A 15,572-nucleotide genomic window follows, 5' to 3' on the forward strand; every position below is an offset into this window, starting at 1 on the left:
ATACCATATGGATATTAGAAAGTATCCTTACATGGCTGAATGCTCAAAATCATTTGGGCCAATTTTCTTTAAAGCAGCTTTAAAATAATTGACTCCCAAATCAAGATATTAAATGGTAACTTCTAACCGGCAATAATGCTCATGGCTAAGATAGAAATGAGATTCTTTACAGAAATGCTGACACAGCCTTAACTGTAGGCACTTGAGTGTGTGGCTATAATTCTTTTTTCAAATCCTGCCCAGCAGAGCTTCAGGTAAAGAAGCACACAGAATATGTAAACTGAGAAAGTCCAGGAGCTTTTACAAAATTACAAACCTGTGACATATTTCTATTCATCTTTGATTGCTACTATTAAATGACTAAATCATTCAAAATGTATTGATTAGCTCTTTATTTGATAATAGGTGGGCGATGTATTGTAAAAATCAACATCTCTTAATTCACTCGATTTGCAAGAGCTACCCGTTTCAAGCTGACAATGTACAACCTCTGCCATATTTAGCATTTTGACCACTAATCAGATGCAAAAAAAAAAAAGAAATAAAGATTAAGAAGGCTTTTTTTATTTTCCATTAAGCAATCTATTAAACTATAAAACACATTCCCAAGAGGAGTCAGTTTTCTATATCGAGGGCATTTAAAACTGGACCAGGTAACACAATCCCAGAATAGGCCAAGGGAACACACTTTTTATTGGGAGGTGGGTGGCTGAAAACTAGATCTTAATTGTGTAATCGTAATTCTTACTTTTAAAATGTCTACCATGAAGCATTTATAGTACAACCAGAACAGACCAGGGCAAGTTGGTTTTAAAGCCCAGAAAACTCTCAGTCATAGCCATGATACAATGTTGGGTTTTTTTCTTCCTTATTGTCACCTAGCCAACAGACAATTATTGATCCTTCACTGAGAAATAATGTTTTGATTTTTATTGATCAAAAGTATATGAGGGAAATTGTGCTTTTTGAATGGAAGACAGTCATCGGTTATCACTTCTTGCACATACAAACAGGGAATAACATATGTTAAGAATATTACACTAAACAAATACTAAAATTATGAAATTGTTAGGGTAAACACAAATATCCTCAACAGATTTGCGTGGGGCGAAGCTATAAAGTAAGAATGAACCAAAAATTGTATCACTTTGCATCAAAGGTATTCTGATTTTAAAAGATGCTAAAAATTTGTTAACCTACATTATTTTTAATTTATATTTTATTTTATAAATGTATCATTATATCAGAAGAAAACTGAGTTGAGATTCATAACAAACTTATTTATTTTAAAAATCATTATTAAATTTTATCTTAAACTCAAATTAATCACCTCATTGAAATTCAAATAGAATCTTTTGCATTTTTCTTAAAGGCAAAAATCACACTTATTATGAGTTACAAATTATCATGCAAATCTGTAAGAACTTGTCTTCTGGGGAAGTCTCTATTTTGTATCATGTCATGAAACAGCACTCATTTTGTTGTAATATTAATTTCAAATGCTAATTTTCTTTTCATGAGGTAGTAGGAAAGAAGTAATAAGCTTTTATAATTCTTATAAAGAATATGCTGCTGAATAAGAATCTCAGAATAGAATACACTGAGGATGGATATTTTAATTTTGCACATACCTAGTTATTCTAATAATAAGGCTTAGTGACCTGTCTCTTAAAACACTGGACAAGGACCAAGAAAATTTGATAAGTCCAGGTAACATACATACATTCTCCTTAGGCTACCTATAATACGTGTCAATTCAAGCTATGGTTTTCTTAAATATTTTAAATATCACAAAATTAAGTAAAAACATTCTAGTTATTGTTACAGAGTTATGTGCTTATTGACTTATTTGGGCCAAATTTCCTGTGATCGCTTTCAGATGGAACAGGCAATTTTCATACAGTGAAAATTTTAACATGCCCAGATGTACACACTACTCATTTGAAATATTTAGCATTTTTTATAAGTATACTCTTCCGGTTGGCAGGGCAGACTGAAAAGTAAAAACACAATTCCAACAACAATTCTAACCTTGCCTACTCCTCTCCCATCAGCAAAATTTTCTAAAATATTTCTTTTTCCTCTTTATCAGCAGAGGGCAGATCGTCTATGTACATATTGTTCCTAGAAAATTAAAAGACCCATTTTCAAAACTAAAAATAAACCCATTTATCCACTTGCTGTTAGGATTCAACCAATTAGTTCAGTAACAGCTGAAAAAGGTAGAACAAAGCTAGGAGCTGCCCAAAAGGTCAAACTATGGGCCGTCCTTTTTGATACCTGCTTTCCAGGGTATGATGGGGTTGGGGGATGTTTTAATTTTGGTCTATTCTGCTCTGCTCAGCCACTCAGTTTTCCTTTCACATCCTAACCCCCTGCCTTATGCGGCTGGAGATGGCTCTAACAATGTGGAGAATGTAAACAGCCTTTTATTGTCCAAAAGGAGAGCAGTGTAAGGAATGTGGCTTATCACACAGCTGCAGCTCCCCACCTCACTTACCATGATAAAGTGCTCAAGGAAAAAAAACATTACAACCCAAGCACAATCCAAAAATGGATTAGAATTTGACATTAACTTCCTTAAAAACTAATCAATCAACCCATGTTGTAATATTAGACTCTAGCCTTTAAAGAGGCTGTATAATCCCTTTTAAATGTATTTCCTATGCCTTATTGACTAGGGTGGTGTGAGAAAAAACAAACATTTCCAATACAGCAGGTAATAGAACTTTTTCCCAACATAAGCTCAAATATATATCTCTTCATCTTTAAGAGCCTAACACTGTTAATGATCATGGAACGAAAATTAAATTAATGAACTAAGAGACTGATAAAGATACTCTGAAGACCCACCCAAGTACCCGACTTCTAAATGCTTTGAGTTTTACTTCCACACACCACACAAACGCTACTTTATTAGATCACCTATTATTGGAAACCAGTTAAAACATTTTAAAGAGCAAGTAATACTAAAGCGAGATTCATGTGGCATATATTTTGCATACATAATGTCCCAGACGCAAAATTTATTCAACATGCACTATTTTATCTAGCCAGTATGTGCTGGCTCATTCAAGGACATTTTGGAAATTCACTGATTTTTTTTCTCCAAACCACTTCAGAATTTCTTAGTTTACGCTGTATGCTGTGTACGTCAAGCTAGTCTCTGTTGTAACAAGAAAAATGGACTGGCCTTTTTGATGGTCTGTCCCCCTCAAAAGACCTTTTAGAGTCACTTCCACTCTCAAAACTTGCAGTGTCTCTGGCTCTGCAGGATCATAAATACCATAGAGAAACTTTCATAAGCTTCTTGATTTTCCCTCCAAAAGGCAATAATGAGGGACAAAGAAAATATCGTCATCCTTAAAGTACATGGGTTCTTTAACCTAATTTTAACAGCCCGGAGTTACATGGGGATATTCTTACATATGAAGACCTCCCCCAAAAAGTAACAATAACAGAAAGCCTTCTTAACAGCACGTATTCAGACTAGTGCCATGACACCAGGCGAAGTCCATCACAGAAGCGGACAGAGACATAATTTTACTTTAGAAGTAGTCTTCTTGCAGGTCTTCATTTAGATGCCCTTTAAACATAATTAACTAGCAATACATATTATATATATAATATATATTATCTATCTATCTATCTATCTATCTATCTATCTATCTATCTATCTATCTATCATCTATCTATTTCTGAGAGCGTTGCCCCACGCAGGAAGCGCGATGAGAGAGAGAAGGGGGACACAAAGCAGTCACCTAGCGTCCAGCAGGCGATCCCTGAACCACTTGTGAAAACCCTTCGATTCCCTGAGCCGTCCGGGGCAAGCGGGGAAGGTCCGAAAGACTGCTGAGAGGTGCCCGAGAGGGGATCCTCCGTGAAATTGGGCGTGAAAGTTGCATCCTGGGTCCCCAGCCCCACAAAACTCTATGCCGGTCCCTAATGCCAGACAGCAAACGGAGAGAAATCCAATCTGCCCTCAGAATCAGTCTTTTTCCTAAGTTTTCCCCCAGCACGTAGTTTCCCCTGCGAACTACGGCGCACGGTGCTCTCCTCGGAAACAGCGTCAGCGGGCATCCGAGCAGATTGCCACGTGAAAAACAGAAACCACCAAGCCCCTCAAATTCTGAGCTGGAGAAAGGTCTTTTGGCCCATCCTCAGCGTATTCAACTCCTTTGCCCTCCTCGACCGCTTCTCAATAAGCCTCTTCGGCCGCACCTTCTTCCCGGCCACTTTCTGCCTACTTTACCCCAGCCCAACCCTTATTAAGCAGCTCATCCGCCTCCAGGTCCGCTCTATCCACTCCCCGCTACTCTTCCTTCACCCTCCAAACCCACCAAGAAATCCTTCCTTTCCGGGCGCCCCTGGACCCACTCCCCAAGCAGCCCCAAGCTCGGCTTCCGAGTCGGCCACCGACGCGGTTTTCCCGCCGAAACTCGCCTCCAGCACTTAGGGACCGGGCACTCACCAGCTGCAGCAAGCCGGGGACCACGACCAGGGGCAGCGGCCGCAGGCGCATGGTGCCGGCTGGCGCGGCGTCTCACGAGCTGCGCGCCCTCGCCTGCCTCTCGCGCATCTCCACTTCGGGGGGCTGGACTGAGGACGCCAGGGACACACCGCGGTGCTTCCCTCCCGGAATCCGAGCGCGGCGCCGCGCTACGCGGGCCGGGTGGGCGGACGGGCGGGGCAAGGGGAGGGCGGGCGCGCGGGAGGTGCCTCTCGGGTCCCCGCGCGCCCCTCTGCGGAGGGGACCGGACAGGAGTGTGCGGAGGCACTCGAGCTCCCGCACGCTGTGCTGAGTTCCCAGCGGGGACCCGGTCGCGGCGAGCGCGGGGGACGCCCACGGACCAGAGGCAACGACACGGAGCTTTGGTGCCGGTTCCCGCGCGAGGCTGCTCTCCGGGGTCCGTCCGGGGGCTGTGCTGTGCCTGGTGACCTGACCACTGGCAGGCTCCCGCTTTGGGGGTGGGTGGAGACAGGAAGGAGTGCGCAAGGAGAAAACCCAGGGAATTTGGAGGGAAGGCGACGGCGGGGGGTTCGAGCCAGAAAGGCTTGGGGCGAGGAGGTGGGGTTGGAGCCGGGGGCGCGCTGGAGAACGCTCTCCTCGGTGGCAGCGCCTGGCTCGCAGATCCGCGGCAAGGGGTGTGAGGTGTGGCTGTTAGAATGTCTGTGTTTGAGAAGTAGTGGGACCTGAGGGACCCCGGGGAGGGGTTGCGGCAGGGCTGTGAGAAGCCGAGCGAGGGGTAGTGGCCTCGGTTTATTCGGATGGTGTAGACGGCTCGGTATGCTCAAAAGACCGTCAGGACCGCGCTGCGGGGACCTTCTGCCCAGGCACGGAAGAAGAATAAAAGAGAACAGCCTCCCACCCGGGAAATCTCGGAGAGCGAGTATCTTTGAGATTGGCGGAGGCTGCAAACCAGCTGCAGTTTGGCAGATCCTTAACCTTTATCTTTCTGCTTGACATGGAGTGGAAAAGTCAAAGGGCACTGCGAACTGCAGACTCCCGGAATATTTAGGGTGGATATGAATTTAGGCATCATCCATCAATCCCTGAGAAACCTAAAGTCCAGAGAGGTAAAGTTGCTTCACAACATAGTGCACAAGGCAAGACTAGTTCTTAGATCCAAACAGGCAAAGCGCATAAAGGGAAAAACATGTTGATTGCAATTTGTAGGTTTAAAAAAATAAAATAATAAAAAGTGAAGAGTTTTTTGGGGGAAAAAAATGGTTTCTTCTCTTTCTGTCATTGCTCCCCCACTCACCCAACCCCAGCCCCAAATAGAAATGAAGGCAGAGTTTGTTAAGTCTTTGGTCCAGAACCAAGTTTGAAGTAGAACAGCTTTGGTCCAGAATGGCAAGGGAGGTCCATCCTTCCTTTCACTTGGTGTGCTGAGAGTGTGCAGATGGAAGGGAAGTTATTCCAGAGTGTTTGGGAATCCTAGTGTGACTTTGATAGCATGTTGAATCTGAGGCACAGGTAGGGTGTTTCTCCAACAGACTCAAATCCGTGTGTGGGGAGACAGAGGCAAGCAAGGGCCTTGTGACCTTTCTAACTCTTTGCGAAGCCTGACTGGGCAGTTCTTGGCCCTGCCAAGAAGGATGCACCAGCTGTATCCTGCAGCTTGTCCTCAGACCCTTCCTTTTCCATGGAACAGACTATTAAAAGCAAACGAAATCACAATTTACATAGCTAAGTCTATAACTCACTCATTCTGCTCTGCACCTCCACAAAAAGTCTCTCTCTGCCCAGAATTATAGCTGGCTTGTACTTCTTCTAGAAAGGCATTCTGTCCTGGAAGTATAAATAAGAGAATTCCAAAAACTGGAAGGGATCTTTATGTGGCGATCTTCTTGCCACATTGGATCCCTGGTAGGGCTCCGTTTTATTTACAGACAGGCCTTTGGAAATGAGGACTTAATGGAAAGGATTTGGCCAAAACAGAGGAACCCCTTTTGGGAGTTGTATTGATAGAAGTGAAGGAGGGCAAACAACTTTACAAGACTCAGCAGCTCATTTAGCCTGCCTGAGCCTTGGCTGACTTGTCTATAAAAGCAGAAGGTGAGGTCCCCCCTCGATTTAGTAGTTTGAAGTTATTATTATTAAATTCTAAATGAGCAGTGCATGGCTTAACAAATGATTGAAACAAATAATTATGTAGTCTAATTACTGAAATACTTCAATGTTTTCTTTCCATTTGCTCATATTTCTTAGATGATTTCTGACTTTGGGGAAACTTGTACATAAAACTTGAAAGAAGAACCTAAACTTGGGCATGTATCCTGGTAGCAGTAAGCAGTCTCACTGAGGAACATGCTGAGGGGAATGTGAATCCCAAGCTAAAAGTTAAAGGAATGAGAGAACTTGAGTCTCCCAGTGATCAGGCTGTGTAAAAGGAAGGACCAAGGATCTCACTGAATTAAATCTGCTATCACTGTATTTATTTATAAGGTAACTAGTGATAATTTACTATATTTTGAAAGTTCTGCCTTACATAGTATAGAAAAGTCAAAGGAAAAGAGATAGATAGATAGATAGATAGATAGATAGATAGATAGATAGATAGATAGATAGATAGAAAGATAGATAGATAGATAGATAGATAGATAGATAGATAGATAGATAGATAGATGATAGATAGATAGATAGATAGATAGATAGATAGATAGATAGATAGATAGATAGATAGATAGATACTTGTAATGCATTAACTCTGTCCTCCAGAAGCATATAGTCTAACCAGGAAACATACAACAAAACACAGTAGATGACTGAGGAAAGTATAAGTTTAAGTGAAGAAAGGAAAGATCATTGTAGACCAGTATGCATACTTCAGAGAAGAGATGAAATGTGGTTGGCTCAGCTTACAAGAATTGCCAAGATTAGTCAACAGGGGAGGAGATGGGAAGGACAATTCATATGGGAGGAATCACATGAGCAAAAGCAATGTGGAGGGACCATAACATAGGGCAAGTGTGGGGAAGGACAGTGTCTTTTGTTTGCCAGGCTGCTGTGACAAATACCACACAGTGCGTTGGCTTAATAAGGGATATTAACTGTCTCATGGTATCAAGGGTGCTCTGGCAGCCCAGCAATCCTTGGGATTCCTTGGCTTTTCTACCTCATGATGATGTCTATGGCAATATTCTCGCCTTTTTCTTCTGGATTGCTGCTGATTACTGGCTTCAGGGCCCTCCCTGGGTTTTTTGGTTTTTTGCCAAAATCTCTTCTGCTTTTCAAGGACTCAAGTAATCTGAATTAAGAGCTCAACCTTATTCTGTTGGGCCACATCTTAATTAAAATAACATCTTTAAGAGAGTCTGTTTACAATGGGTTCACAATCACAGGAATGCAGATTAAGATTAAGAATATGCCTAAATGGTTACATAATTCAATCCACCACAGTCAGTAAATGGTCCAGACTAGCTGGAGGAAATGTATTGAGGAAAAATTCTGGACTAGACTGCAGAGATATGGGAATGTCAAGCTGGGCAGTATAGACTTAATCTGCAGAGAATGAGGCATCCTAAAACTTTTTTTGGAAGAAAGCAGTCATATATTAAATAGGACTCTACAATACAATGAACCCTATTGTAATGGACTATAGTTAATAGTACAATTATAAAAGCATTTCTTCATGAACTACAGCAAATCTACTGTATTAATATAAGGTGTAAATAATAGGGTAGTATATGGGAACTCTGTATTTTAAATCTTTTATACATGATGTTTCTGTAAACCCACAACTTCTCTAACAAAAACAATTATTAGTTTGAAAAAAAAGACTGGAAGGTAATACACAAAAATGATAATTTTATGGTAGTGGTATTACTGTATTTGGTTTTTTTCCCTACTTTTAATCATTTGTAATGTTTTTAATACTTACAATTTTTTACAAAGTAAATAAAAATAATTTTAAAATGTCAAAAAAAAAGTGAATCATGCTGCTGCTATGAACCACGGTCCGAAATATATTATGCAAGTTATACTGATTAGTAAAATAATAGAATTGGATTTGGAAACCTGAAAAAAAAGCTGTGAATCAACAGGCATAAAACTATACCTGTTGCAGCATACAGGATAGTCTTGAGTAGGAGGCAGCATGAGGAGATGGTTTTGGTATTTAAAAAAAAGGGTCAGAGATGTGGGTTCAAGGGCTATTGCAAAGGAACAGTGAGTTGAACTAGGGGTTTGAACATTTTAAAACTTTTCTGGCATAGTAAAGGATTTATTTTTTGATGTCACTAGCTTCTCTCAGAGTCAGTTTAACAACTAAAGAATCAGATCATTTACTTCTCATTTTGCAAGAGTGGTTTTCACAGTGTGAGGGGAGTGAGAACGATCTTTTCATGTAGACAAGTAGCAGGATGTAGAACTTACTAAATTTTACTGCCACATGATTCAACTATACAGTCTTTAAAAAAGTAGCAACTTGTAGGACTTCTCCATGCTCTGACAGCCAATTTGTTAACTTGAGGCTCAACAGAACCACTAGTTTTACTTGTACTTCTCATTTCTACTTGCATTCTCATCCGTTACTGTTCATTAGCATCATTATGAAAGAGTGGATAGGAAAATAATCTGCAGTACAATATTTCAGAGTTGCAGTGGATATTAGAAGTTATCTATCCGACTTTCCCAGTTTGCATCTAAGGAAACAAAGTTTCAAAAGATTGTCTGACTTGCCTAAGATCACCTAGAGAAGGGGGTAAATCTGAAACTTGCTTCAAGGTCCTCAGATTCTCAGTTCCCTGTTCTTTCCAATTCATTGTTCTGCCCTGGATATTTCCACATTGGCTAGCAGTTATAAAAGTTTTGATGTAGCGAGCTAATGAACCTCAAGCTAATGAGAGATGTAGGAATGATCTACAGATGCCAAAAACCATGGAGTCTCTTTTATTATCAAAATAGAGATTTGATTCGTCTGAGCCTGAAGCTCCGTTCTGGCAATAATTGTAGTAGGGTAAGAGAATGGCCAGCACAGGCTACTGTAAACCCCTTTAGAGAAGTGGAATTCAGGACGTAGAAACATGGCAGCACTTACCCCAAGGAGAGAAGGAATTCTCAGGGACCCTCAAGAAGCTGGTGGCTTTTTGGTAGAAATTCTTAACAACTAAAATCCTTTTTGAGTTGCCACTGCTCTTTTGTAATTGAATATTCTTGAGTCACTATTTATAAGAGAATGGTGTTGTATTGCAATGACTCTAAACCCTGATTGCACAATCAAGGACTTTAAATAATTCTCTTGGGATGGGCTTGGGTGTTGATATTTTTCACCCAGAAAATATCAACATGGGGTCATGATTGAGAAATATTGCTGTTCCAGAAATTTGTTTTTTTCTCCTCATTTCTTCCCCCTACCTCCACATCCTTTCCTTCCTTCCTCCCTATTTCTATAGAATTGTGGCCTCAACAATTGGGAAGTATAACATTTTAACAGAATATTATTAGGATGTATTTATACTCCTACTTCTGTGGGACCTTTTTGGGAGATGATTGGATATTTTCTTTGTAGTTATTTTGGGGGCGATTTGGGGATTTAGAAAGTTTCATCATAGATATATCAGTTGCTCCAGATTTAAATGCAAATAAAAATAATTCTCTGTAGTAAAATTTTCCCCGGCCCCCACATCTGGTAGCTACAACAATGCCCTTCACTATCTTTCAGTAAAAGTGCTGGGCCGGTGAGGAACAACCAGAAGGGAAAAGTGGGGGCCGGGGTTCCCAGCCTGCTCTGTGATGAGAGGGCAACTGGGTTAAGAGACCATCACTGAACCAGGCAGCAGAGAGCCTCCTGAGTCTTCATATTTTATCTCTACATAATCGGACTGATATTTGTAAACCTGTCATCATATGTATATGATTATTTAGCTGAGTAATCATCTTTTCTACTAATACTCAAATAAGATGGATGGAAGCCAATTGTTTAACCTGCCTTGGGTGTTGCCTCCTATATGAAGAGGAGATAGGAGACCAGAGCCGTGGAAGGTTAAATGGGAGCATCTTTCTCAACCCCTTCAGTTTATAGAAACAGATATTCCCAAGGTCACACAGCCTGGTGCTGGCAGATCAATACTAGACGCCAGGTCAGCTGCTCTTTTGACTCCTCTTACTGTATAACTGTGGGCTAGAACAGAACGGCACAGTTTCTACTGCCCCATCGCAGCGATTAAGAAAAAGGCAATGAATGGGAAACATTTCAGAAACACTATCTTAGCTAATCAAATGGAAATCTCCCAATTTGAGGACATTTCAGATTCCTAAAAGAGGGAACACAGAAACCTGGAGTGGAAAGAGTTTGGAGTGAATCTCCTATATTTATCAAGGTGCATTCAGTTGCAAGTGCCAGAACACAACTCAAGTAAGACAAATTACTACAACAGAAAGGGATTTAATGATTCACATGAAAAGGAAGTTCAAAGGCTAAAGGTAATTTCAGGTAATATTGAGTCTAAATTAAGAAATTCTTGAGCAGGAAACTGGGTCAGACATCACGAGTAGATTCATAAGTCCATTAAAGTGGGCTGAGACAGCAGCTACAGAAAGCTCGAAGTTGAAACCTGAGAGCAAGAAATGAAAACCTATCTCCTAGGAGCTGACACTTATAAGACTTTTCCTGATTTCACCTCATCCCCACTTTTTTTTTCAAGTTTTCCTGATATTTGTATTTCCAAACTACAAACATAAATCTGGTGTAATTTTACATGCATTGTTTTTCTGGTGTTTTTTTTTTAATTAAAAAAATTTTTTGAACATAACAATGTACAAAAATGAACATTTTTACCATATAATCATTCCATTCTTGGTATATAATCAATAACTCACAGTATCATCACATAGTTGTATATTCATCACCATGATCATTCTTTAGAATATTTGCATCAATTCAGAAAAGGAAATAAAAAGAAAAATAACTCATACACACCATACCCCTATCCCTCCCTCTCATTGATTGCTAGTATTTCCATATGCCCAATATATTTTAGCCCTTATTTCCCCTATTTTTTTCTATATCCCTTAACACTACTTTTAATTGATCACTAGCATTTCAATCTACTAAATTTATTTTAGCATTTGTTCCCCCTATTATCTATTTTTAAACCCTATGTTTTACTCATCTGTCTATACCATAGATAAAAGAAGCATCACCACCCCTACTTTTCACAGAGTAGCATTTCAAGTTGTTTCTTTGGTTCTTTCACCGATTCATTTGCAGATGACTTCTGACTTTGGCATGGTCTTTTCTTACTTGGGTACCTCTGATCTCTTCTCCTAACTTCTCACATCCCAGTTTTCTATATCTGCTAGGACAACCCCTTAACATCACCTTTTCCCTTTTTTTTTGTATCTGACTAGCTGCAGTTGAGAACTGTGGAATGATTCAAAATTACTGGAGCAGCTCTGTCACTTCCTACCTCTGATGGAACGTGGAGTTGCTCCTTATGCACTCTGGAAGCCATCATTTGTTAGAACATAGCAGCAGCCGCATGTACTAATACATTTAACTATGCAAAGCCACTATCTACCAGCTACGGGTAATTATGATCCATTATTTTTTGTTTGCAGTCATGTTCTTAAGTTACTTAAACAGTGTATTCTGAGATACGTGTGACTTTTGAACCACGTCCTTTAGCAGGATCGATGAATCCTATAAGGTGTTGCATTTTGAGTCTTTACTCTTTTTTGCGAAATGTGACTGGCTTGTTCAACCTGGTGGTCTCTCTGGACCTCAGCATTGCCGTGAAGTGCTGCTGTGATACTTTCTTTCAATCAGTGTCAAATAGCGGTATCTTCTCATCTTCAAATAGGAATTGTTTTAGTAAACAAGTGGGCTAATTTTTATACCCTGAAAACGTACAGATGTACATTGAGACGTCTGGTGTTTCATACCAAAAAAGAAAAAAATCCCATCTCCTAAGCATTTGGAGACATCTCTTTTCCCTCTCCGCTGATCTAAAATAAACTTGTCTGAAGTTCCCCTGCCAGAGTCATCACACCAAATTGCCTTCTCTCCATTTATTGAAATATCTTGAGTGCTCTCTACTGGCCATGTGTGGCACTGCCTGTGTAAGGTGTGCGCTTCAGGCACAAGTATTTCAATGTCTCTGACTGGCTACATGAGTATTTCGGGGTGTGCCTATATTTAAGCACATACTGACTCAGGACCTGCACTCTTAGACAATATCTTTGCTAAAGATCCCTTATTGCCTTCTATATCAGGGGACCTCTTGATTAGGAATCACTCAAGTTTTAGTATAAGTGAAGTATAATGGCAAGTGCCGATTGTCTTCCCTGAAATGGGCGCCTATGAATAGCTTCAACCTGATTTAGACCTTGCTGAGTAAAATGAATGGCTAAAAAATAAGCCATTAATTCAAAATGAGCTAAGCTATATAATCAATCAATAATTCTGTCTTCATGTGTACATAAAGGAAGAACAGAAAGATTTTTAAAAGTTTTTTCCAGTTAATTTACACTTAATACTGGGTAAAAAAACAAACATGCCAATACTAATAGTATCAGTCAGATTACTTGGAATGTAATAGATAACCAATATTTACTCTGAGTTATAATTCATCCAGTTTATCCTAACCAAATTCTATTCTCCCCCGAAGAGTTTTCCCTTTTAAGTGTCTTGTAAATTAGCTAAAGCACATCATGCTTTAATCAGATTTACAGAAAAAAACATCGGGAGTGAGTGCAAAGCAGTGAGCAATTGAGAGCCAGTGCCAAGTGATTTGGGGGACGCAGACCAGCAGAATCTTACTTAGTGTAGCAAAATGAATGACTGTTCCATTTAGGACAAAGAGCTATAAAGGAAGAGCCGAGGGCAGGAGATCACTATTGATTACTGGGAAGTAATGAAGAGTAAGGCCTAATATGTTGACATTAATTTAGGCACAAATCCAGCTTGTGAAACTGTAGTTAACAGGAATGTCATGAAGATTAACGATATACCAGAAAAATAAAGTGTCTTATCATAAAGTTGTTATTTATTATAACACAACTTATGCCTTTAACACAAGCATTTAAAATTATTTGTTCAGTCTTTGGAGTGTTATGTCATCAGTCCACACCTTTGTAATCTACTTTAGATTATTATTTAAAAAAATCAAAAAAATCCTAGATTCTGGGACTATATGTTATATTTAACATATTCAATTATTTGTATGTTATTAAATAATGATAAATAAAAACATTTTTATCGACAATGGAGGAGAGAGATAACAAACTAGAAATATGTAACTATAATTTTTTTTTTTTTTTTTGAAAGACAGAGAAGGAAGGAAGGATGAAAGGAAGGAAGGGAGGAAGAAAGGGAAACATCTTTAAACATTTTCTTATTTTATTATATTTTGTTTGTTTGTTTGTTTTTTACATGGGCTGGGGCCGGGAATCGAACCGGGGTCCTCCGGCATGGCAGGCAAGCACTCTTGCCCGCTGAGCCACCGCGGCCCGCCCTGTAACTATAATTTAAACCCATCCTGTTTTGGTAATATAATGTATTCTAAAATTATATTTGTAAGCATGAGCAGGAATTTCACTAACATTTATTTTCAATTACTCCTGAATTTACCTTTCTACTTTTTTTAAACACAGGTGATGTACATATATTATTACATTAAATAATTACAACAATACTGTAAAGAAGGCATTATCTGAAATTTGCAATAACAAAGTTGAGGTATAGTAGAAAAGAGGTTTTTTTTTCCTTTGAGGTTTTGTCAATGTTTTGTTTGGAATATAAACAATGCCTATAGGCTACAAGTATCATCAAAAGTTTGACCACACAATAGGGCTTACTGACATGGAAAGAACCAACAAGTATATTCTATAAAAATTTTAAGAGCAATTAATCCTAGTGTGAATTACATTCTTATCATTCTTGGCTATTCATTCATTCCATAAAGAAACAATAACACACTGTGGTTATGAAAAGGACTTTTGTGTAGGATTGCAGACAAAATACAGAATATAGTGACAATATTTGGGACATACTTACACTAAGAAGAAATTATTCTTCATTTACATGAAATTCAAATGAACTATTTCCCTGTATTTTTGGGGGGGGGGGGGGATGTGGTGCATGGTCCAGGAATGGAACTGGGTTTCCTGCATGGAAGGCAAGTATTCTACCACTGAACCCCATGTGCAGTCTTTCCCTGGTTTTTTTTTTTTTTTTATTAATTAACGGAAAAAAAGAAATTAACCCAACATTTAGAAAGCATACCATTCTACATATGCAATCAGTAATTCTTAACATCATCACATAGATGCATGATCATCGTTTCTTAGTACATTTGCATCGGTTTAGAAGAACTAGCAACACAACAGAAAAAGATTTAGAATGTTAATATAGAGAAAAGAAATAAAAGTAATAATAATAGTAAAAAATAAAAAAAAAAACAAACCTATAGCTCAGATGCAGCTTCATTCAGTGTTTTAACATGATTACTTTACAATTAGGTATTATTGTGCTGTCCATTTTTGAGTTTTTGTATCTAGTCCTGTTGCACAGTCTGTATCCCATCAGCTCCAATTACCCATTATCTTACCCTGTTTCTAACTCCTGCTGGACTCTGTTACCAATGACATATTCCAAGTTTATTCTCGAATGTCAGTTCACATCAGTGGGACCATACAGTATTTGTCCTTTAGTTTTTCGCTGGACTCACTCAGCATAATGTTCTCTAGGTCCATCCATGTTATTACATGCTTCATAAGTTTATCCTGTCTTAAAGCTGCATAATATTCCATCGTATGTATATACCACAGTTTGTTTAGCCATTCTTCTGTTGATGGATATTTTGGCTGTTTCCATCTCTTTGCAATTGTAAATAACGCTGCTATAAACATTGGTGTGCAAATGTCCGTTTGTGTCTTTGCCCTTAAGTCCTTTGAGTAGATACCCAGCAATGGTATTGCTGGGTCGTATGGCAATTCTATATTCAGCTTTTTGAGGAACCGCCAAACTGCCTTCCACAGTGGTTGCACCATTTGACATTCCCACCAACAGTGGATAAGTGTGCCTCTTTCTCCGCATCCTCTCCAGCACTTGTCATTTTCTGTT

Source organism: Tamandua tetradactyla, chromosome 3 (genome assembly GCF_023851605.1).
Source record: "Tamandua tetradactyla isolate mTamTet1 chromosome 3, mTamTet1.pri, whole genome shotgun sequence".
NCBI classification, from domain to species: domain Eukaryota; kingdom Metazoa; phylum Chordata; class Mammalia; order Pilosa; family Myrmecophagidae; genus Tamandua; species Tamandua tetradactyla.